The sequence below is a fragment of the Pinus tabuliformis genome, chromosome 1_2 (genome assembly GCF_031772625.1).
Source record: "Pinus tabuliformis cultivar Carrire ecotype Pingquan chromosome 1_2, CPIR1, whole genome shotgun sequence".
Lineage (NCBI taxonomy): Eukaryota > Viridiplantae > Streptophyta > Pinopsida > Pinales > Pinaceae > Pinus > Pinus tabuliformis.
The window spans coordinates 699,376,838-699,403,373 of NC_142298.1; the positions used below are offsets into that span (position 1 = coordinate 699,376,838).

The following is a 26,536-nucleotide window of genomic DNA, read 5'->3' on the forward strand; positions in this document are numbered from 1 at the left end:
ATTTTCTTTTACTAGTGTTTCAATAATAAACCTTTCAAACGAAAACATTGTAAGTGATGATACATACCTCTTGTTCTAAGTAATAAATGACTTTAGATATCTTCTTTTATATATCATTATTTTCCAATCCACGCACTTGCATTTGAATATCTCATTATTGTATGGAAACAATCTTCTGAAAGAGATACCTTAAACTTATTTTGATTGTTATCTTCAAGAAATTAAGGAACTTGACTATTTCAATCTGAAGATGACTTGGTCAATTATGTTCTTCTTCAAGGGATTGTTCAACAAATATCAAACTTATTGGTCATTGTGCATGTTATACTTTCGTCTTGAGACTTAGATATCTGTTACAACATGTTAACTTCAAGGAATTTTATTTGCATACAAATCCATTTTGATGTCTTCAAGAAAATATGCTTATATTTCTATGCTTGTACCATTGTGTGGCCTTTGTTCTTAAACTCATTCTTGACTTTCTTGTCTGAGATGGTTCTTACACAAACAACTCTTGATATGATGACAAACAATTTATTGAATGATCCATATAACAATCTATTTTGTCTCTGTTATTCTTCAACCTATTACAATAGACCATTAACCCTGAGCTCTTTAATCTTTTTGCAACAAGATGAGGCAATCTTGGCTTTTGAAGCAAATGTCTAATATTGCCTTGTCAATTTTCGTACCTCTGTAATTTTTCTAAGGTAACTTTGTTTTGAGATTTTTTATCTTCGACCTTTGGCAATTACCTTTGAGGCATATTCATCCCATTCTAACAGATTATGGGGTTTGGATTTTCTTTTCTTCAAAACCTATAGTCTTAGGGTCTTTAACAACAGAACTTTAGCCTATTTAGACTAGGCTCTAGAACCTTCTCGACTTAATAATGTGTCTTCCTTGTCTTATTGAAATGGACTAAGGCTCAACTTCAGCTCAGACTTCTTCATAACAGACAAATCTTGGCATATATATGTGGTGATCCTTGTAAACTAGGGTTCCTTTTCTCTAAAACATGCCCTTGTTCAATCTTAGATGGGTTACAGGTATGATAATTCGACTTACCAGAGGATATTTGTCTTTCTGAAAAATTAAATAGGGCTTAGACCCTTACAACCCTTGCTCAAAAACATGACATATCCTTAATTTGTTAAGAGAACATGAATACAGGGCAGATTAAATATTTTTGTCCTTTTTACAAATTGGATGAGTCTGCAAATGGTAGATTAAAAACTGCTTCTTTTAGGGTTTCTCTTTCGCCCAAGCTCCGATACCATGTTGAAAATTAGGGAATCCTCTAAACTAATAATTACTTCTTAGGATTTTTACATTAGGTTTGTAGAAATTATGACGTAGATTTGCAAGTGCTTATGAAATTTTAATCAAAATAACAAGACACAAACCTACTCTACTACTTTGCGGAAATCAATTCACAATTTAGAACATCAATCACAAACATGTAATGATAAATAATACACATAAACACAGTATTTTTCCAGGGGAAAGCAATCTGCTAAAAAACACCCTTTGCCTGCTTGCATTAATCTGATGAATAGAGATGTATTACAATTGCTTTTCTTCACTAAGCACAACATGCAAGTGAATAACCTATTTATCTACTCATTAAGAAGCTCTAACCCAGACTTAGTAAAGTTTTGCCTCTGCTTGAGCCCCTATTTCCTTGCGCAATTCCCAAGGTTGGTCATCACACTACATGCAACACCTGTACACTCAATACTAGTCTACAATTGATGTTACATTGCCTTGGAATCTTTACCCTAGCTAGGGAACTCGAATTCTCTGCATGCACTAGCTTTTTTGGGTTGATTGATCAGTTAACTGGATGATCACTAAGTTTGACTGAAGTCCCACTGCACAACTGACCTTCGACTACTTCCTCCCACAGTTAGAACTAGTTTAAATGAAACCAACTTGAAATAATTTACCTTGATTGCTACAAATTAGCAATCACACATGCTTAACTGAACTCTAACTCCTCCAACTTTAATTTATTGATCTAACTGAGTTACAATAACCATGTCACCTCATTTAATTGCATCCAAGTTGTTTGTTGATGTGGAAATTCAAATTTTCTCAATTTAATCAAGGCAAAATCAAATTGAGAATTTCTTGTTGCATTTTTCAACACTCCCTCTCAGTAAGAAAGGGATTATCAACCACCCATATCCTGCACCTGTCAAACTCGAACTTCACTCTTGCCAAAGCCTTTGTCAAAATGTTAGCATCTTGTTCCTTTTTCAGAATGTATTGTAGCAACACTATCTGCCTCTGTGCATAGTCTCGTAAATGGTGATATCAGATATCTATATGCTTGGATCGATGGTGAAATACAATTTTCTCAGAGAGCTTGATCAAAACTATGGTTATCAAAGTAGATCATAGTTGGATCCATCATCTGACCAAATAGTCCCACAAGTATCTTTCTCATCCAGATCGTCACATGCTACTTAACTTACAGCCATGTAGTCTGCTTCTACCGAACTGAGTGCCATAGATCTTTGCTTCTTGTTGTACCTGGAAACAACTGTGGAACCAACACTGAAAATTCCACCTGATGTACTCTTTCAATCTGATGGACACCCCGCCCAATCTGCATCTGTGAAGCTACACAACTTCACACCCTCTGTTTTTTTGTACCATAGTCCAAACTGGGTAGTGCCTCCGAGGTACCGTAAAACATGCTTAGATGCCTCCCAAAATAATTTGGTTGGCCAAATGTATAACACATATTTGGTCGTGTGTTCACAAGATACATCAACGAACCCATTAGCTATCGATGAATGGTAGCATCCACTTCCTCACCTGAAGTGGCATCCTCCTTCCTCCAGTTGGTCGCTAGAGGTGTCTCCATGGATTTGTAACTCTCCATACGGAATCTCTGCAATATCTCATTTGCATACTTTCCTTGAGATACAAATATTCCCCATCACCTTGCCATAATTCCAACCCGAGGAAGTAGTGTATGAGACTCATGTCCTTCATTTCAAATTCTCTTGCAAGGTTCTCCTTGCAAGATCTGATCAGTTGCTCATCACTAGTTAAAACAGAATCATCGACATATAAGATAATAACTAATTTACCTTCTACCAAGATGTGATAGAGGTTTGCATCTGCTTCACTTTCGGTTAAGCCCAAACCAGTGAGATAGCTATTGATCCTGGTGTACCAAGCACGGGGTGCGTGTTTGAGACCGTACAACGCTCGATTGAGTCTACACGCATGAGACTCTCGGTCAAATGTCTCAAAACCTTCTGGTTTCTTGATGTACACCTCCTCTTCAATAACCCCATTGAGAAATTATGTTTTTACATCCATTTAGTGGATCTTCCACCCCATCTGTGCAACCAAAGCAACAATTGATCTAATGAATGAGTACCTTGCTATAGGAGCAAAGGTCTCATCATAGTTAATTCCATCAACTTGAGAGTACCCACTGGCCACAAATATGGCCTTATACTTCTCTATGCTTCTGTCTTCTGCATGCTTAACTTTGAAGATCCATCTCGAACATGTCAGGGTCCTATAATCTAGGAATCAATATGCCTATCTTACTATTTCATTTTGGGGTTAATTTGTAAAGTCTAGCCTATGAAATCACTAGGTGTCATAGTCTAAATGGTTTGTATGTATAAGGAGTCATATGAGTGAAGGTCATTGTAAATTTATGTGTTGTAAAGGGGGTCTTTGAACCCAAAATCAAATTTGTGAGAGTCTAAAATCCATGTGGAGGCATAAATTTCAAAATTTTCAAGTTTTCCTCATTCTTACTCCATTGTAATCTGAGCTTTGAGAATGTTTAAGAGGTTGCATAGGTCTAAGGGAGGTGTTTGAAGCTAAGGTGAAAGAGGGTGTTGTGCATCTGCTGTGAAAGCCACCATTACTACGCAATTGTTGTGTACAAATCTCAGAAGCCCAGGGTCATATATTTGTTGCTGAGATCTAATGCCCAAGCTACTTTGGAGTGACCTTCAATGCAATTCTTTTCTTTGATATGCTTTGCAATATTGCGGATAGATTATAGTTGGTGGTTCATAACCCATTTGCTTTCAAATATAATTTCCCATTGGTACAATATTTGATTACATAGCTAATTGTATCGACATGAATCCAAGCCTCTCACTGGACAAGAAATGGTGGTTACAATTTCTGCGTCACTTTCAAGGGAAGATCAATTTTGGTTGTGACTCTTTATACAATAGGAAATTGAGTGTCATTGAAGAATATTTGCACTCAAACAACAATCGATATGTTGCACTTCAATTTACTCAGCAAGGATTTGGGAACAACGAAATGTATTCTCAATTACCTTCATGTACAGACTCATATTTGAGTAATTGTTCTAATGTACAAACATGTGGACAAAGAAAAATTGATACATGCTATCCTCGGGAAGTGAATGAGGAAAAAAGTCAAGAAAATGAATGGAAGTAAAGATCATGCAACTTTTGTTGTTGATGGTTGTCAATATCAAGCAAGGACAATGGATAAATTGATGGATGATATTGGGCTTGAAGGTTCCATAAACCATTATCTGAATTGTACAAATGCAAAATCTTATGAGAAGGGTGGAATTAGGTGGCGTAGAGCTTATCAAAGGGAGATGGATCCTATTGTTGCTGTAAAGTCTGCATAACATTTGCAAAATTGTGATCTTCCTCCCCGCAGTCAGTGTAGCATGGGAGTGCACCTTTTAAAAGCAGTGACAAATTTAAAGAGATGGACATATCTAAATCCAAAGATGCATATTTTTCAACTTCTGTTCGCAGGTTAAAATTTCCATATCTAGAAGAGAAGGGCTTTGCTACTTTATGGCCATTCATCCTCAACTTCAGAAGCCACGGAATCACAAGTTGCACATAAATCATCCTCAGCTGATTACCGAGAGAGAATCATTAGAATGTGAACAAGATTCCATGATAAATTGGCAAACTATAGTGGCAAATGCATTCAATTTCCACTGTTTTAAACTCATGCGACTCCTCCATATCATGGGTTTCCATACAATTTTCAGTTCCTTTTGAGTCCTAGAGAGTTTATAAACATGCTCATTTTGTCATTTTTGGATTTTTTCCTATAAGCTCTGTTTTGCTCCATGTTGCTGAAGTTTGAACTTGTGTAACTACAAGCATATTATGTAAAGTTCCATAATTCCATGTTTTGATGAAAGTGTGGATGTTTTGGAAGGTTTGAAGTGTGTTGGGTGATATAAGGTAAACGTAAATGGTTGTTGGTCACTCATAATCATTTTGGAGCAACGGAATTCAATACAAGTTCAAATTTCAACTTCTGTTGTGCAAACTGAGAACAACCATTTTGGAGGTCTGTAAGCATGGAGGGAAAGCACATCTACACACTCAGTGTTTCACATAACCATCTGTAACCATATCAACCATGAAGGTCTACTACACTCTGCTACAAATTTGTTGTGAAACTTATTATTTTGGTCATCATTTTCAAAAGAGGTTTTTGACCAAATGGAAAAGAATTTCGAAAAACTGAAAGATTTTTTTCAAAGTACGGGCCAAAGAACAAAAACCTCCTTCAGTTCCTGCACAAGTGTTATGGTGATATGCAATGCTCTTGGAGGCCTATTTTTCAAAAAATAATATTCTATATTTTCCTCCTGTTTAGGCCATTGTTTTTCAACGCACTTTTCTAACAAATGGAAGTGAATTTTTCAAAACCAAAAGAGGTTTGTGTTGAGCACAGGCTAGATAACAAAACCCTCTCTCATTTTTTGCACAGGTCTCAGGGTTTTAGAATTACAGGTGTCACTTGGAGACCCATTTTTCACAATTTCTTGCTAACATAATTATGAAGTTTTTTGAAATTCAATTTGTAAATTCGAAGTTTCGGAAGGTTTGAAGTATGTTGGGTGATGCAAGGTAAATGTAGACGCCTGGTTGGTCATCATAATCATTTTGGAAGTTGTCAATACAAGCTCATAATTTCACTTTTGTTGCGCAAGTTGTGATCGGTCACTTGGGAGTTATGCAAACGTTGAAGAGTGTATCTCAAAGGTTCTACACCAACACAGCATCATCTCAAGTGCACCCATCTGCGCAGTTTTATCTAGTACAGCCTACAACCATGCTGAGTTGGAAACCTATTTCACTTTGTTTCGCATCTGTGGCGCAATTATATTAGTGATGGCTATTTTTACAAATTTGTATTTTGGGACCTTCTAGAAGTGATTTTAGTGGTCGGATAAGCATGTATAAGTTAGTTTAGTTGAAGTTTCCAGACATGATGTTTATAAACTATTTTAAATTTTAAATCAGTGATGTTTCTAAATTGTGATAGCTTTGATATGGTAGTTCTTGTTTTTCTACAGATGCATTGTATCTAGCCTATTAGACTTCTGTGCAATGAATTCGACCACCTAGAGTGGTAATTTCAAATTCCTTATTGTATTTAACGATGAAAGGACATGTAAAAAGGTTTGGGTTGAGAGTGTTAGAGGCTAGACTACATTTATGCAAGTTTTGTATCTTTTTTTGAATGAATTGAAGAAGGCAGGTGCATATTTAGATAGTGATACATGTGTCTGGCTTATTGTTACCTTATTTCTCTTATGTAATGATATGTATTATTTTCATATATGCTTATAGTTTTTAAAATTCATACAGTAAATTTCTTCATGTTCATGTTTGAAATTTTTCTCAAAATTCAAGATTTGCTCTGACAAATTTCAGTGGATCATTATATGTGTGTTATTTTCTTCCATGGCAAGTTGAATTAATCCTTGTATGGATGCTTAGGTTGTCATTCTGATCTTTACTCCATTCATACTATTACTATAATGAATTTGATCAATTACCCATAGGTTTGCCTACCTTGCCCTTGTGTCAATTGCACCATATCCCTGCTTCATTCAGACCTATAACAATGCTATTATTTTAAGTAGTCTTTCCCTCTGCACCCACCTTAAACAAATCAAAATCAAAATCATCCTTCGATCATCATAACGAGCCTAAAATCTAGACTATCAATAATCTAGTTGTTTGATAGAACAAACCTAGCGAGAGATCCCTTTCCAAAGCTAGGGTGGTTGGTCCTTAGCCTAAAAGAGGTTTGTGGTTACCTCTGGGATTTCTCTCCTCAGCCTGGATAAATTTACAGAGTGCTAACAAAACCCACAATTGATTTATTTGTCAGTCTTGGGACCACTTCCAAAACATTGTTCTTCATGATGGATTCGTATTCCTCCACCATTGCATCAAATCATACAGGTTTCTCTACCACTTCCTCGAAAGAGGATGGCTCAGTCTCTACAATCTCATTCTTTAGATCCATGTCGCCTGTGTACCAATCAAGTGACCTCCTCTGCCTATGCAAATTTGTAGTAGCTCCCACATTCTCCCTTGCATCATGCACAAGTTTCTCATCTTCCCTAGTTCTTTTTCTGCCTTCTCTAGATGTTTCTACTTGAGAGGATGTCTCCACTCTTTGCTCCTCTACTTGTGGTTGCTCCACAACTTTCTAAGGTTCCTCCTTTGGCGCTGAAATCTCCTCTTCTGGTGGGATCTGAAGCTCCCTCTCAAGAGAGCACTACATCACTTTCTCCTCATCAAATTTTACATTCCTTCGCACAATTGTCATTTTGAGGGATGGAAAGTACAAATAATAGTTTTGGGGAGTTTTTGTGTAACCCACAAATACCACCAATTATATTGTTGACTCAATATTCTTCCTTGATTCTTTGGAGACATGGCAGTGAACAGAGACTCCAAAATCCTTGAAGTGTGACACATCCGACTTTCTCCATGAGAAAGCCTCCTTCGATGTAATCATGCCAAGAATCTGATGAGAACTATGGTTCTACAAATAGACTTTTGTGTTGCATGCCTCTGCCCACAAACACAGTGGTAGGCCTTGGTCATGCAACATAGCCTTCGCATCTCCCACAATGCTACAGTTCGTTTTCTCAACCATCCCATTCTGTTGTGGGTTTTGAGGTGTTGTCAACTCTCGTCAAATGCCTTATTTCACATGGAAATTTTTGAATTCATTTGACATGTACTCACCTCCATTATCTCTTATGAGAGCCTTCACCTTCTTGTCGATTTTTTTCTCAACCAGTTCCTTGAATTATACGAACTTGGAGAATGTCTCATCTTTCATGAAAAAGATCCAACACTTATGTGAGAAGTCATCAATAAAAATGATAAAATATTTGTGTTTGGAAATGGAGGTTGTCGAGAAAGGTCCACAGACATTAGAGTGGATTGTTTCTAGGACTACATGTGCTTTGTTGTCCTGATCATGGAATGTGGATTTTGTGTACTTCCCCAAGGTACATCCTTTACATACATCTTGCTTCTCAAGTGCTCCTTTAGGGAGGCCAATGGTTATTTGTTGCATAATCTTCAAGGTGCCATGATGCAAATGGCCAAGTCTTTTGTGCCAAAGTTCACCGACATCATGACCCTGCACTTTCTCTGCCTTAGTGCTTAATGTAGCACAGTCTTCCACATCTAGCTTATACAAGTTCTTCAAACGAACCCTGGTCTACTTCACCTGTCCCATGGATATGTGTCTCAAGAATGTTTTTCCTTTGTTGAAGATCACATCATAATCACGGTCTTCCAAAACTGCAACTGAGATGAGATTTTTCTTTTGGCTTGGAACGAACATGACATCCTTGAGTCTGAGAGGGGATCCTGACTCCCTCTAAAAGGTGATTGTATCAACCTCGATCGATTTGTACCTTCCATCATCCCCTAGCTCGATGTGATCTACAAATATTTCTCCTCTAGGTCACTATAAAACTCTCTACGCCCTGTCATGTGGAACGATGCACCTAATTCCAAGTACCACATGCTCCCCATCACTGTGCTAGCCATGCATGCGATAAAGGTAAAGTCAAGCTCGAACTGTGAAGCCAAGGCTTCATGTGCTGCTCCTCTTGAGGTATTCTTGCTTGCTTTTTTGTGTGGACACTTCGTGGCATAGTGTCTAAATTCATGACAATGGAAGCATTTAATTTTGGACAAATCTTTCTTCTTGCCCCCTTGGCTAGACTCTGGTTTGGATTGAGTTTCTTCTCTTTTCCCTTCTTTCCCTTTCCAACCAATGCCATTTTTCCTTCACTCTCACCCTTGGATGAAGTCCCATCTTTGGTATTCCGTCTTATTTCCTCCTGTACCAAATCATACCATAAGTGTTCCCAATTCGGTAGTTTCTCCCTCTCATTCACTAAATCTTGGTAGATATACCAACACTTGGAAAGGGCTAGGATTACCAAGTCATCTTCTGCAACATTAACACCAACCCCACCAAGTTCATCACGAACTTGAGTAAATATAATCAAATATTGTGGGATAGTGTCATTCTTTTGCATCTTGATATTTCAAATTTATCCTTGAGCGCCAGCTTCCTATGGTCACTACAATTCTCGAACAATTGTCAATGCTTTCCACATTGCAAATATAGTTTCTTTCCCTTGGAGATTTGAGACAATGTGAACCTGTACTCCCTCCAAGATTATTCTCCTCACCTTGACTACATCTTTCTTCCATTGAGCAAGGTTTTGGGCATCAAATGCATGTGGTTTTGCAACCTCTGTCTTGATGTATTCTAGCAATGCATTTCCATCAAATACCGTCTCCATGTGATCCTTCCATGAGATGAAATTAATGTTGCCTTCCAAGGCATACTCTAGCCTCAAACCATTGAAAGTCATATTCCCAACTCTGTAGAGATCCTGCTACAATGAACTGTAAATTCGATTCTCCTGAGAAACAACTTCAAAATTCCTGCACTAATGTGAATCATGCCCTAGTACCATGTAGAAATTATGATGTAGATTTGCAACTGCTTAAGAAATTTTAATCAAAATCACAAGACACAAACCTACTCTACTGCTTTGCGGAAATCGATTCACAATTTAGAACATCAATCACAAACATGCAATGAGAAATAACACACATGCACACAATGTTTTACCAGGGGAAAGCAATCCGCTGAAAAAACCCTTTGTCTGCTTGCATTTATGCCTCTACTTGAGCCCCTATTTCCTTACACGGTTCCCAAGGTTGATCATTAGACTGCATGCAACCCCTGTACACTCAAGACTAGTCTACCACTAATGTTACACTACCTTGGAATCTCCACCACAGCTGGGGAACTCGAATTCTCTGCATGCACTAGCTATTTTGGGTTGATTGATCAGTTAACTGGATGGTCACTAAGTTTGACTGAAGTCCCACTACACAAGTGACTTTCCACTAGTTCCTCCAACAATTAGAACTAGATTAACTAAAAACAACTTGAAATAACTGACCTTGATTGCTACAAATTAGCAATCACACATGCTTAACTGAACTCTAACTCCTCCAACTTTAATTTACTGGTCTAACCGAGTTACAATAACCATGTCACCTCATTTAATTGCATCCAAGTTGTTTGTTGATGTGGAAATTCAAATTTTCTCAATTTAATCAAGGCAAAATCAAATTGAGAATTTCTTGTTGCATTTTTTAACAAGGTTAATTTTTTTCTTGTGGTAATTTCATCAGAAAGAAATTACACAAAAAGCTCAAGAGTAAAACAAGATACCATAAGGATCATAAAGAGATGGCCACACAATAACACAAGTATTTACCTTTGGTAAAACCCAACAACCTTTTCCAAGTTAAATCATCAAGTTCAACAAAGCCAATCACACCAACAATGTAGCCAGATCAAACCTAGTTCATTACCTCCTAGTCAAGTCAACATTGCCCAATAGCTTTTGCCTACTCGTGTACCAATCAACTCGGTCTTACAACCCATTTACACTTCAAAATTTCGGTTCTACAACTCTGGATTATCTCAGGAAATTGGCCTTGTTATTTCTCAAAAATTCGTCATTATCTGCCTTGGAATTTCATCTATCTTTAACAAAGCACCTCAGAAAAATCGTCTTTCTCTCCTCAGGAAACTGCCTCAGAAACTTGTCCTTCTTTCAAGAATGTGCCTCAAAAACTTGCCCCTTTCTCTACTTCAAACCTTCACATATATGTATATTTCTAAGCTCAAAAATATGCCTTCGCTACCTTAGATAGGTCGAACTTTTGTGCCTCAGACAGATATGAATCTCTTGCTTGGAGGGAGGTCGAATGGCACATATTTATAGTAGATTGGCTTGTTCGAATGGGTGCATCTATGTTGGGGCTGACTTGACTAGGAGGAGGGTCGACCTACTTTCTTGGAGCCAAATATTAAATTTTCAAAAATTCAGATGTTCTTATTATAAAAACCGACATGAAGAACATGTTAAATATTTTTCTCTTTTGAAAATAGCATGAAGAACATGCTTTACAAATACATCAATGACCAAAAATAATAATTATGAAGATTGACCATAGCTATAAATTTCAACAAAACCCAACTAGAAAAAACGATCGTTGTTGTTTTCGTCTTATTCTTATTAATATTTAGACAATCTTCTTGTACATCTTATATTGGTGTAGGCTTCTACCAGTGCGCAGGCTGCCACCTCCAATTGTTTCTCTAGCTACCTCTGGAAGGAAGCTACCACTCCCTTAGTGAAAGCTCCAACCCTTAGACTCTTATGGACCTTGTTTCATAATGTTTCACACTAGATCCATCTGCAATAGATTTAAATCCTGCAGGCCATGTTTCATCCAATTTTCAAACTGGACCCACATACAACATTATGTTCGTCAATCACCAATATTGTTCATATAATTATTAAGGCCATTAGAAACAAAAATTCATCAACCAATAACTTCCTCTCTACAAGACAATTTGTCCTCAATACATCACTACATACAATCTCTCTCTGAAATTTACAAATTTTCCAATGAACACATCAACACTCAAACTCTTAAAGACAAATAGTAGCTACCTCAAACTCACTAAACATATCACAACAACAATATGATCATCAAACCCCTCAACTCAATACAACAATCTCAACAACATACTTCACAAGGCTACTCATACTAACATATCTCATAAACACAACAAGCATCAAACACATAGGCAAGCATCAATGCTACAACCATATAAAACTCTATTACAAATGAGACAAGCAAAATCTAAAATCAAAACTCTATCTTATAAAACATTAGTTAGCATTGTCAATAACACTTTTGCCATCAAACGCCGGTGAGAATTCATCTGTCTCTAAGCTTAGTCTCTGCAATAAACATGTTAGAACACAATGACATAGCAGAAAAAATATATCAACATACAAAGCTTAAACAATTTTCCATACACGCACTGCCATCTCTATGTACTCTGCTACAGTATTTTGACTTCAACTACGTGTTGATTTTTGTAGCTTGGGAGGTACTCCAAACCTGGAGGATCGAGGGTTTGGAGGAAGGAGCTCCACAAGTGATTTGAAATTATCATAAACTAAACACTGATGTAGAATTGAATAGCCATTAATGAGTTTGAATGTTAACTGAAAGCACGGAAATCGAGGAAAACTACTTGAATTGATCACTTTACGACAGTTGATAAACCATAAGTAAGATGCAAAACAGAAGTGAAAACAATGAATACACAGATATACCAGACAGCAAGATTGATTACAGAGTTCGTCCCTGATGGACTACGTCTCTGGGTCCGCTTTCAAGATGGGCAACCGTTTTTATTAGGAATGAGAAGAAAAAGTCGATTACACAGTGATTTGGATAGACTCAACTTCCACACAGGCAATTATGACCTTTGTTATCAGATAGATATCTGAACCATCTTTCCAATGCCGCTTACAGTTTCCAAATCCGACTCTGGATGCTCCCGAAACACTAAAAACAAAATCGCCTCTATCCCTCCAGAACCTGCATACAAAAGCTGAAAACCACTCAAGCTATTCTTCAATGAGCAAAACTGCCTCTTATAGGCCTGTAAGTACATTCAAACCTCCCTGACTGCATTTGAGGTGAATGAGCTGACTTTAGGGTTTGAATGTGTTTGGTTTTGTCATGATTTGCCACCTTGGTTCATTAGGCCATGGTCTTCGAATTAATTTATAACAAACTAACAATATAAAACCCACTTTGCACCTTAGAATAGCCCAAAACCGCAAATGGTTTTGCTAACCGCGCGGAGGAGAAATCATTGCATGTGAACACTGAATCCTGCGGTTTGTATGGTGGTGGTTCCGCTGACCATTGGTGGAGACAGTTGTATGTGACAGCTTGCTGACGGTTTGGCTAACCCTGGCAGCTCCGACACAGTTAGCGGCCCACGGTTTATAACACGTAACCTCCGCAATCCAGGACTGCCTGCTCACATGGCTTGGTTACCCCCGCGTGGTTAAGGCCCACGGTTAGGCGCCCCAACGACTATCTCTTCAGCTAGTCACATACTCACTGCCCCGCGGTCTTCTCCAATGTGGTTAAGGACCGTGGTTTAGACGCCCGACAGCTTTTCCATTAGCTGGTCACATATCGTGGTTCCGACGCGGTCAGGGACTGCGGTTGGGCCTGTTTTAATAACAAATTGTAATGTTTTTTTAATTGAGTTAGGCCGAGAGCTAGAGTTAGGTTTGCAATGTTTTAATACATAGTTTTTAAATGCCATGGTTGGTATTTTTAGCATTAGGTTTTGTGCATTAGGGAATGGTGTTTAGCATAGGATTAGGGTTTATAGAACTTAGGCTTAGGGTAGCATAGGATTAATACATAGATTAGGATTTATTTTAAAAACCATGTACAATTTTGTCACAATGCGACATTTGCAAAATTCATCACATGATGACAATAAACCCATGTCGATCATTGACAAACAACGATATCAATCCTCTGCCACGACGATAACCCACGCACATCGTTGACTCCAGCTATCTTTGCAACGACAACTCGGACGATGAATCTATGCCACTAATGACATTGATGTCGACACATCAAACCTGCAAAGTCGAACAACAAAACACATGTCGTCGACCAAACCCTGGGGAACTGTCGATGAACTCAAGTCGACAACCAGGCGCTAAACCATCTCCACTGAACGCCATGAAAAACTACGAACATTACCTGAACAACCTGATCATAACCAACACTGTCGAAACTGAATTGAAGTGACGATGACACTGAACGACACCCATGAACACTGATGACGACACTTTGAACACCTGTGCAATTGGATCGACAAATCCTCCTGGATCAACAAGTGGTCTTGTGGGCTTGAAACCCAAGCCTAGGGTCTTGCACCCAAAGTTGTTGGGCCAAAACCATGACGAGACTTTGTCATGTGATGGATGGTGATGATAGAGGACATTGAGATGAATCCAACACAATGAAAATCATCAAATTTTGTGGTCTACAAGTGAATATATTAATTTTTATGTGTTATGGTGGGCAAGGAGGGACATAAAGGCAAGTCGGCCTTGCGTTAGAGGTTCCCTTTGGAGGGTTGTTCGATCCCCACATGAAACATATAAATAGAGACCTTGTGAGACCTCATTGTGACATCCAAGTGCATCCACATCAAAGGAGGAGCTCTAAAATAGGACAGCAAGTTAGGGCAGCAAGGATGCAAGGGCAAGAGCACAAGTTCTAGAAGGTGATCTCTGAAATTTGGTGCAGGTTACCTTGTGGAAGATGTTGCAAGCCTGAGAAGGCTTGGGAGACATATTTGGTGTGCCTTACCACTAGTTTTGGGTGTGTTCTTCTTGCAGACTTGAAGTCGTTGTCACAGAGGTGAGTATTGGGAATATTTGTACACATTTCAGTGTTGTTTAGGCTGTTGTAGATCATGGTAATTGCAGCAGTGTTAAGAAGGAGGCTTTGAGTGGGCCGAGAGGCCTAGGAGAGACCTCTTATCCCAGCCACAATCATCTCAGAAAGGTCGCAGCCTAAACAAACCCTTCTTCCATGAGTTTAGGTAAAATTTACATTGTTAGAGTTGCAGGTATGTTGTAGGGTGTTGTGAGGAGATTCCTCAAGCTCTATCACTATGTTTTGATGCCTAGAATGGACAGCAAGAGGAGAAACCCAGTTAGAGAAGGTTACCACAGAGTTTGAGCCAGGGTTAAGGGTTGTTAAGGGTGCCCTAACCAGACTTGCAAATGCACGTATCCCAAGGCAAGGTGGTAGCAGTAGCGTATTGCAGATTTCATCTTGTTTGATGGTCAGATGCTAGAGGATGAGTGTGATAAGAGAGGACAGATTGTAGAAGTTTGTTGTCAACCAAGAGGAAGGGTTTCCTAAGTGATTGGATGCCCTAACCAAGAGAAAATGTTACAACAAGGATTGGTCACTCGTGGTTTGTTGGAGGGCATCTTGAGAGTAGATCAAGTATGGATAGTGGATTGGGTATTTATGGTTTGTTGGAGGGAAATTTAATAGTGTCCAAGTTGGAGCCCGATGTGCACCATCTTCATGGACTTAGGTGGTTGCTAGAGAGGCATATTTTGAGCTCGAGGTTTGATCAGCCAGAGGAGCAATTGAGCAACCCTAGACTGGTGTGTGGAAAAGGACATCTACAACATATTATGGGAAGTCCTCTAAGCTTGTGTTCATTGTAGGAGATGGACATCTTGCAGTGATAGGTGGCAGCCATTCATGCCCTATGTTAGTCTTCATTGAAGCAGCGCAAGAAGACTATAGTGGGTTGAAGTCCCTGAGTAGATGAGGAGCAACAGTGGGCAATTGTGAGTTGTGAACAACTCAAACAGGAGTCTCAATGTATTGTGCCCTTGATGGACTAAGGCACAACTAGTGAGCAGATTGATAGCCGAAGTTAAGTGGCCAAATGGACTTGGAGCATTGATAGAGGCATGAGCTCCAGATCAGGAGCCGAAGGATCGGGAAGGTACAGGGTACGACCAAGAGGAACTGAGAGAGTATGCGACAACTAGATGGTCAGAGTATCTTGTTGAAGGTGGAGTGGTTGTCGATGGATTGACAGCAGGCCCCAGTTTTGTATTCTTGTACTAGTGGATGCATGAGGGTCATTATCCTTGGTATGGGAGCCCTAGACTGTTTTATTATTCAATTTGATTAATATAATGAAGTTGGGTTGAAAATTGTAAAAAATTGTCTATATTTTGTGCACTAGTAGATTTATTGTTGTTTATATTTCGTTGTGCAAAGTAGTTTCGTTGTGATTCTTAGTTTGGTAGCATCAAATATTTAAGATTATATCCCAGACAACAAGGTCGTGGAAAAACAACAAGGGATCGAAGCGTATCTGAGCTACTTTGAGGGACAGTGAATCAGAGTGTGCATAACGAAACAACTCAGAGGGAGTTGTGGGTGTCTAGGTCATGATGCAGAGAGTTCAGCTTAAAACATGGAGATGTGGTCTCGATAGACTACATGGTGAGATGGGTTGGGAATTCTGGTGGATCGATGGTGGACCTGGTGCACTTCAGTGTGTTGTGTGGAGGTTTGCAAATCATGGACTTCTTATGTCTTGTTATGGACGGTTGGGAAAACTTGAGGACTTCTTTGGCATGGACGAGATTAGTATGATCGAGATTGCTTCATGTGATGGAATACAAGTTGGCAGGCTAGAGTCTTCATCAGATCATGATGTTGCATATCCGAGATTGGAGGGATTTGCACAAGTGGTATTTGATAAAGAAGGTTGAGTACTTGCAGGATTGAGGCAATGGAGATAGTGTAGGCTCAAAGGGAGTCTAGCATCTAAGGGAGAAACCCTATAGAGATTTGAGATCTTCAGGTTCATATGTGATGAGGCAAAGGCACTACCGAGATTGTCGAGTTCATTCTACACAGCATGTTGCAATGATGGGCGCCAGATGGGCTAGTGTCGTCGAATGTGATGTTGAAGACTTCCTAGTCTTGGAAGTACCTCCCTTGCTAAGAGGGAGTGTTGATTTTTGAAGCTTGCTAGCTACTCCATGCCTTGAAGATCGAGGATTTGGAGGAAGGAGCTCCATAAGTGGTCTTGTGGGCTTGAAACCCAGTCATGGGGTCTTTTACCCAAAGTTGTTGGGCCAAAACCGTGACGAGATTTTAGCATGTGATGGATGGAGATGATAGAGGACGTTGAGATGAATTCAACACAATGAAAATCATTGAATTCGGAGGTCTACAAGTGGAGATATTAATTTTTATGTGTTATGGTGGGCAAGGAGGGACATAAAGGCAAGTCGGCCTTGTGTTCGAGGTGCCATTTGGAGGGTTGTTTTATCCCCACATGAAACACATATAAATTGAGACCTTGTGAGACCTCATTGTGACATCCAAGTGCATCCACATCAAAGGAGGAGCTCTGGAATAGGACAACGAATTAGGGCAGCAAGGATGCAAGGGCAAGAGCACAAGTTATGGAAGGTGATCTCTGAAATTTGGTGTGAGTTACCTTGTGGAGGATGTCACATGCCTGAGGAGGCTTGGGAGACTTGTTTGGTGTGCCTTGCCACTAGTTTTGGGTGTATTCTTCTTACAGACTTGGAGTCGTTGTCACAGAGTTGAGTATTGGGACTATTTGTGCATATTTCAGTGGTGTTTTATTTGTTGTTTGGGTCGCAGATCATGGTAATTGTAACAGTGTTAAAGAGGAGGATTTGAGTGCATCGAGAGGCCTAGGAGAGACATCCTATCCCAACAGCAATTATCTCAGGAAGGTTGCAGCCTAAACAGAGCCTTCGTCCATGAGTTTAGGGCAGATTTATGTTGTTGGAGTTACAAGTATGTTGTAGGGTGTTGTGAGGAGATTCCTCAAGCTCTATCATTATGTTTTGATGCCTAGAATGGACAGCAAGAGGAGCAACCCAGTTGAAGAAGGTCACCACGGAGTTTGAGAAATGGTTGAGGGTTGTTAAGGGTGCCCTAACCAAACTTGCATGTGCACATATCCCAAGGCAAGGTGGCAGCAGCAGGGAGTTGCAAATGTCATCTTGTTTGATGATCAAATGCTAGAGGATGAGTGTCCTTGGAGAGGATAGATTGTAGAAGTATATTGTGAGCCAAGAGGAAGGGTTTCCTAAGTGATTGGATGCCCTAACCTGGAGCAGATGCTACAATAAGTATTGGTCACTTGTGGTCTGTTGGAGAGCAGCGTGCAAGTAGATCAAGTGTGGATAGTGGATTGGGCATTTATGGTCTGTTGGAGGGCAGCTTAATAGTGTCCAAGTTGGAGCTCAATGTGCACCATCTTCATGGACTTAAGTGGTTGCTAGAGAGGCAGTTGTTGAGCTCAAGGTTTGATCAACAAAAAGAGCAGTTGAGCAGCGCTAGACTTGTGTGTGGAGGACATCTACAGCAGATGATAAGCAATACTCCAAGCCCGTGTTCATTGTAGGAGATGGCCATCTTGCAATGATAGGTCGCAGCCCTTCATTCCCTATGTTACTCTTCATTGGAGCAGCGAGGGAAGACTATAGTGCGCTGAAGCCCGTGAGTATCTGAGGAGCAACAGTGCGCATTTGTGAGTTGTTCACAAACGGAGTTGTGAACAACTCAAACAGAAGTCTCGATGTGTTGTGCCCTTGATGGACTAAGGCACAACTAGTGGGAGATTGATATCCAATTCAGTGGCCAAATGGACTTGGAGCATTAATAGAGGCAGGCGCTGCAGATCAGGTGTAGATCAGGAGCTGAAGGATCGGGCAAGTACAAGGTACAACCGAGAGGAGCTAAGAGAACATGCAATAACCAAATGGTCAGAGTATCTTGTTGAGGGTAGATTGGTTGTCAATGGATTGACACCATGCCCCAAGTTTGTATTCTTGTACTAGTGGATGCATGAGGGCCATTATTCCTAGTACAGGAGCCCTAAACTATTGTATTATTCAATTTTATTAACATAATGAAATTGGGTTGAAAATTGTAAAAAATTGTCTATATTTTGTGCACAAGTGGATTTACTGGTGTTTATATTCCACTGTGCAAAGTAGTTTCATTGTGATTCTTGGTTTGGTAGCATCAGAGATTTAAGATTCTATTCCAAACACCAAGGTCGTGGAAAAACAACACTGCGAGCTCACTGTATATTAGTTATAAAAGAATATTGTGTCTCGGTCTATGTTGTGCACTTTCCTTTAACACTCCATTACATAACTTTGTAAACAATATGATTTTTGTCTACTGGTGGTGTGCACAACACTCTCAATTGCTCACATAATGTGTGGGTAATTGTTTGTCAATTTAATTGTCTTAAATTGCTTACATAAATTATCGACCGGAGTTGATAAACTTGTGAAGTGTAAGTGCACTATATATGCTAGAAGCCTGATTGATTTTATTAAAATGATGATTGTGTTTATTTTAAGGATTTTCTTTATTCTTATGTTCCTAATGCAATTGATGATTTACAACTAAATTCCAACAATCAACTCTGAAAAGGAAATTAAAACAAGTTATCATGATCCTATCTTATTTCACTGACTATCGTTAGTTTCAAAAGAACTATTATGCAAGGTAATGGAAAAACAAAACTACTTTGTAAATTCTACCAAAAATTTCTTTAAGATAAATTGTGTTTTTGAAAAGAAACAAATATATATATTCTAAAATCTGTGAATAAACTACTTATGTTCTAGAAAGGCAATTATTTATGCTCTAAAAAAGAATCACTTATATTCTAAAATGAATTTATAAAGCATCCTATGTTAAGATCTCTACACTGCAATCAACAATTCAACTTTAAAATGATAAAGCAAAAACAGAAGGACTGCAATCTAACAGATATATTTGCTATTTAAAGAATAAGAGTATATGTTCTATTTTAAAAAGCATAAAAATGATTGAGATTGGTAGACAACAAAAAAAAACTATAAACAATTGACTATAAAGAAATTGAACCTACAGTAATGAAATTCTGGAAATAATGAAAACGAAATGACTGAGCTAAACGTAAAAGATTGAACTTCGACTGCATGCATGGGCCCTCCACAAAACAGCAGGTTTTAGAACTTTAATTCAACAGCGAACTACATGAGGTTGACGAAAATGATTCTTCAATTAAAGAGAACAGAGTTATAGAACTTCAAACAGTGATTCAAAAATTACATACGCCTCCCCTACTTTTTGTTTACAGAGTCTATATATAGAATTCATGCTCAACAGATTGAAATTTTTATGTCTTATAAAATTTAAAACAATCCTAGTTTGAATTCTAATCTATAATGGAGTAATGACATTTCTCTACGATTTTCTTTTTGGAAAGCAAATAGGAGAGTCATAATTTATTTGAACTCTCGCTACTTTGCTTATCCACGTATTGACTTGCTTCTTTGACTGCGCCACTGGGCAATTTCCTTGATGATTTGGCTCGAGCGAATAGGAGGAGATCAATCCCCATATGCCCATGTGCTTCTTTGCTTGGCTGGCATACTAGAATCCGACAAACCATGGAGATAGTTGCGGAATCATGAAACAATTGCAGAATTGTATTAATTATGTAACTATTGCAATCTTTTAAAAATAAGACATCTTAGTACCTTACCATGTCAAAATCTATAGTTTACTGCTTCGTTGAGTTGATAGCGATGATAAAAAGAAGAAAAAAAATGGATGAAAAGAGTGTCGAAAGCAAAACGGTCACAAAACTCATACACATAGGAACATCACTGGAGTGAATACCCACAATTTCTTGCCTTTTGTCATACGCATAAGAACATGTAATACGTACTTTTTCTAACCTTGGCTCTGTCAAACACACTGATCAAATCTTCAGCAATACCATCGGTCACAGACACTCTGCTACATGTGCACTAATTAATTCTCCACTCACACTACAAGGAGCGACTTTTGATTCATTGCTCAAATACACTGGCACTCGGATTGCTCCAATATATATACAAATTTGCTACACGCACACAGTCCAAACATGGAAATGATCCACATCATCAAATCAATGTATCATTGTAGAAAAAATTCACACACTGTCTACTAATCGATCTACTTCAAGATACACCATTTTATATCGTTCCAGTCTCATTGCTTACAAAATCAAACCTTTAACTCGATCCACCTTCATACTCACTAGATCCAGTTTGTGTTCGGCATTGAACAAGGCATATATAATTTGACTAGATCACACCATCGGCATACATATCAGCGTATTCCATGGGATACTCAATTGTCAGGGGAACATTGCACATTGTTCACCAAAAATTTCCAACACAGATCGGCGTAGATTTAATTTACTTCAAAAGGATTTGTACCAACAATTCATGAAGACATCAATCTACCACCTCAGCATAATCATTAATCAATACAATCCACCAAAAGATCAAATCCATCCATCAAACCACCTCAGCATAATCATTAATCAATACGATTCACCAAAAGATCAAATCCATCCATCAAACTTGTGCTAGAACAAAAGAGCGAGACAAATAAAAAATTCAATTACATTAATGCTCTTAACCCGGATCCATCCACAAAGTAATCTTCAAATGCTTATAGATCGATCATCCTCTCGATGCACACACAAATTGCTCGATCTCATCTTTTATTTATAGCTTCAGAGGATTAACTAAGTCCCATTGGCCCAATAATTGCCATGGGAGAATTCAATGGGCTTGCGTGTTGATTTCTTTTACTTTGGACCAATTCAAACCATAATGCCATGATCACCTCCACGCATTCAAAGAATGCTTTGTAACCATCATTTTGTCCACAACTTTCACAATTAAATTAATTTAACCATTTACTTTTTGGACCCAAGCATTACATTTCCTAAAATATCAAAAGACCAAATCAAGAGATTTGTGACCACTTCAAAGTGGACCATGACATTCATCCGTGGACCAAGAGATTAATTTTCTCAATGATTTTGGACCATCTAAATATCTTGATGCCATAATTAATTAAATAGTGTTCTTTAAACCACTTCAATGATCACCCATCTCACCAAGCATCTGTAAACCGTCAGCGTGATCACCCATCTCACCAAGCATCTGTAAACCGTCAGCGTCAATGTCAATCAATGGATCGCCATCACAAGCTCACTAACCATGTTCACATTAATAACATGACTAGCACCATGTTGCAAAATAATAAATCCTTATGTAATGTGTTGGTATGGTATTTTTGAGTCTGTAATTTTAATTAACAAGAAAGAAAATTGCACACAAGGAATCGGAAACAAAATTCAGGCAAATAGACATATAATTTACGTGGTAAAACCATGACAATGTGTCAAGGTAACCTCTATGGGAAAGGCATTCAAATGTGTTATTGATCAAGGCCAACAATGACTCTCCAATATAATATGCCTCTCAGGCTACAACATTTTACTAGAAAGGCATTGTTACAAAAATGTCTTATCGTTATACCACTACTTAAAGTAAAAATTGCATTTACAAAATCTTTTAATTGATGCCATTCTTAACAGTCTCCACCTTCACAACCACTTTTCTAATCCCTTGCCCATGTCCATTATCACTTTTACTGCAAGCCAAGAGATGTCAAACACCACCGCAACTTCACCAAAACTGGTTTCATGAACATCTCTGCACAATTCTCTTATGTGTGGACCTTTTTAGGGTTTCTTTGTCATCATCAATTACTTGTCTTACAAAATGGTATTTTACGTCAATATGTTTAGTCTTGTTGTGATAAGTCAAATTATTAGCCAAATAAATAGCACTCTAGCTATCACATAATACATTCACTTTCTCCTACATCCTTCCAAGGTCACCTAGTAGACCCTTCAACTAGATTGCCTCGTTACAAGCATGTGAAGTAGTTACATATTCTACCTAAGCGGTGGACAAAGCAACTATTTCCTAAAGCTTTCACTGCCAACTAATCACTCCACCTATAAGAGTAAAGACATATCCTATAGTAGATCTCCTCTTGTCCAATCTCCTCTTGTCTAAGTCACCAACATAATATGAATTAACATATCCGCACATTGAATCACCGCAACCACTAAATATGATACAATGGTCATGCATGCCTCTCAAATACCGCAACACCCATTTCACTACTCACCAATGTTATTTTCCTAGATTTGCCATAAACCTGCTAACAAGTCCAACAACATGTGAAATATCAGACCATGTAGACACCATCACATACAGTAGGTTGCCTACTACATTTGCATATGGTACATGAGACATATACTCTTTTTCTTCATCAGTTCCAGGACTCGAACCCAAAGAAAGCTTAAAATGGGAAGCTAAGGAAACATTAACAGAATTCACATTGTTCATACCAAAGTTTACAAGTATTTTATGCACGTACTTCTACTGTGATAACTAGACCTTTCTACTTTTCATGTCCCAATGTTTCTCCATTCCCAATATTTGTTTTGCAGCTCCAAGGTCCTTCCTATTGAACATCCTAGCATGATGAGCCTTTAACCTATTGATCTCTTCCATGCTTTTGCTTACAACAAGCATATCATCAACACACACAACCAAAATAATGATATTACCATTGAAATTTTTAAAATACACACAATGGTCATACACACTTCTAGTGAAGCTCTGACCAAGAAGGAATTAAACAATCATTTCCTGAACTTGCAAACCAATCTCCTGTTGCAATATTGTACAAAACATTTTGGTTGTTGTTCCATATGGATCTCCTCATCCAAATCTAAATGAAAAATATTATTTTAACATCTAACTATTGTTCTAACTCAAGTCTAAGTAATGCAGTTAGTGCTAACACCATACAAATAGAAATATGTTTTACAACTAGCAAAAAAATCTCATGAAAGTCAATACCTTATGTCTGAGAGTACCCTTTTGCTACCGACATCATTTTATATCTTTCCATATTTCCATCAACATTTCTCTTCAATTAGAAGACACATTTACATCCAACAACATTTCTCACTTTAAGAATTTCTACAAGAACCTAGGTTATGTTCTTGGTCATGGAATTTATTTCCTCGTTCATAGCCATCTTCTATTTTTCACTATCCACATCATTCATTACTTCTTGATAACACTAATGTTCCCCATCCTCAGTAATCAGGGAATCAAAAAAAAGCAAAATCTTCATACCTCTTGGGAGTTTTTCTTTCCCTTATATACCTCCTAAGAGTGACTTCTTGTTGATATTCTACACTTTCTTTTATATCCTCCACATTTTTCTTTAGAAACTTCTTGCTTCTGACTTTCCGAAAAAGGACAAGTCTCCAACTAAATATGTTGATTTTGTGATACTTGTTCTTGTTCAACTTTTTCAACATTAGCTTTTAGAAGAGAAGATTCCTCAAAGGTTACGTAAGTTTTTGCTTTTGGGTTTAACTTAGAACACTAATTCTTTAGAATAAAAGCATAGGCATCACAACCAAAAACATTTTAGTATGAATAATCACAAGACTGACCTGACCAAACTTCTTCAAAAATTTTATAATTAATAGCAACCGAAAGTGCTCTGTTAACCAAATAACAAGTAGTGCATACTACTTCTGCCCACAACTACTCTTGTAGATTAGCATTGTTGATCATGCTTTTGGCTCTTTCCATAAGAGTCATATTCATACATTCAACAACGCCATTTTGCTAAGTAGCATAGACAACGGTTTTTTGTCTAACAATCTCTTCATTCTTGCAATATTGTTCAGATTCTAAGGAAGTAAATTCACCGCCATTATCAGTTCTTAAATATATAATTGTATCGCCATTGTCATTTCTTAAATATATAATTGTATTGTTTGTTTTCTTTTACACCATAACTTTAAACTATAAAATTAAATACATCAACCTTCTTTTTAAGAACAAACCCAAATTGTCTTGGAGTAGTCATCAACAACGTTATAAAATAGGATCCACCTCCATAAGACACTCTAGGAGATGGCCCTGAGAGATCAAAATGAATATAAAAACTCTTTTACTATTATGACTACCAACTTTAAATTTTTGTCTACATTGTTTTCCATATACACAATATTTGCAAAAATCCAAAATCAAAGATTTCAAATTAGAAAGTAATTTGTGATTAATCAATACCTGAAGACCCTTCTCGCTCATGTGACCCAGTCGCTAATGCCATAGGCAAATAACTTCTCCTATCTTCTCAGATACAAACGTTGCCTCATTACCTTGAGTACTTCCCTGGTAAAGGTATCTGATCTTCTCATCCTTCATAACAACCAGAGTGCCCTTTGAAACTTTAAGCACTCCACCTTGACTTGTGAATTTATAACCCTACAAGTCTAATACTTCCAAACAAATCAAATTCTTCAACTTAGGTACATGTCTAACATCATTCAATGTTCTTATCGTACCATCATACATTTTCATTCTGACATTTCCTACCCCGACAATGCGACAAGATACATTATTACCCATAAACACAAAACTACCATTCACAGCTTGATATCAAGTGAACCAATTTTTGTGCAGACTCGTGTGATGAGAAGCACCAAAATCTAATAACCAATCTTCAAATTGCTAGGAGACATTGCAAATAGATCAATTTCATCTATCATACCTTATTCAACAAACAAAACCTCATCTATCATACCTGACTCGACTTGATTTGCTTCCTTCTTTGGGTTTTCAATGGGCCCTTTTCTTTTCCAACAATCCTTGAGATGCCTTGTTTTGTTGCAGAACTAGCATTTGGCTTTACATTTCTTGCCTCTTGATTTCTCCTCTTGCTCCCTAAACCAGCGTCTAGCTACCATAACTTCTAGTGTGGAAATATCAATGCTAGACTTCCTTTGCACTTCTTCACATCACAGAGCTCCCACAACATAATCAAATTCTAGATATTCAGTTGTGCTCAAACTGATAGAATTCACAAAATGGTCCCAAGACTAGGACAAGGAACATAGCAACATAATGACTTTATCTTCTTCAAATTTAACCTCCATATCAGTCAACTAGCCAATAAAGGTGTAGGTGGTTTACAATCTTAGTGCCTTCCTTCATTCAGAGGCTATACAACTACCTATTCAAGTAAATCAAGTAAATCATTTTGGCTAGAGACTTGGTCATGTATAAAGTTTACAATTTATTCCACAGACCTACAGTTGAAGTTTCTTCAACAATGTTGAAGAAAACATCGCTAGGCACAACCTAATGGTATTGAGAGCTCAAGCGTCCAATTCCTCCCATTCCAAATCTATTATGCCAATAGGTCTCTTTCTAACCCCATCTAACGCTTTATACAACCCCTATTGCACCAGCGAATCCCGTACCTTCAATTTTCATAATGAAAAAAATTATTTTGTCAATGAATTTCTCGACCTCAAACTTAGCATTAGTCATTTTTGCAATTTTTCTCCTACACGAGCTCCTTTAAAATTTTCAAATTTTATGGATTCTATCAATGTTCTGAGATAAATCCTCCTTCAACTAGGGTTTTTTGAAAAATGATTTACTTTGGAATTTTACAATTGCAATTTTTTTATGTTCTTTAAATAAACAAAACCCTATTTCATTCTTAAAGAAACCCAACAAAAAACTCTTCAAAACAATTTTTTCTTCCACGCATTTTAAACGAGTTATCTATTCTTCAAAAAATTTGTTGCTAGGATTTAAAAAAGATATTGATTCCTTGTGAAATTGATAGCGAGGGTTTCAAACTTTGTGGGATCACTATTTTGCTTCTTCAGCCCTCCTCCATCATCAACAGGCGACTAGGGTTTCTTCAAAAAAAATCTG

General features: G+C 37.9%; 1 pseudogene; it reads left to right on the plus strand.

Moving 5' to 3' along the window:
• Positions 1-4,125: 4,125 nt before the first annotated feature.
• Positions 4,126-4,927, plus strand: LOC149207659 (uncharacterized; annotated as a pseudogene).
• Positions 4,928-26,536: the final 21,609 nt, after the last annotated feature.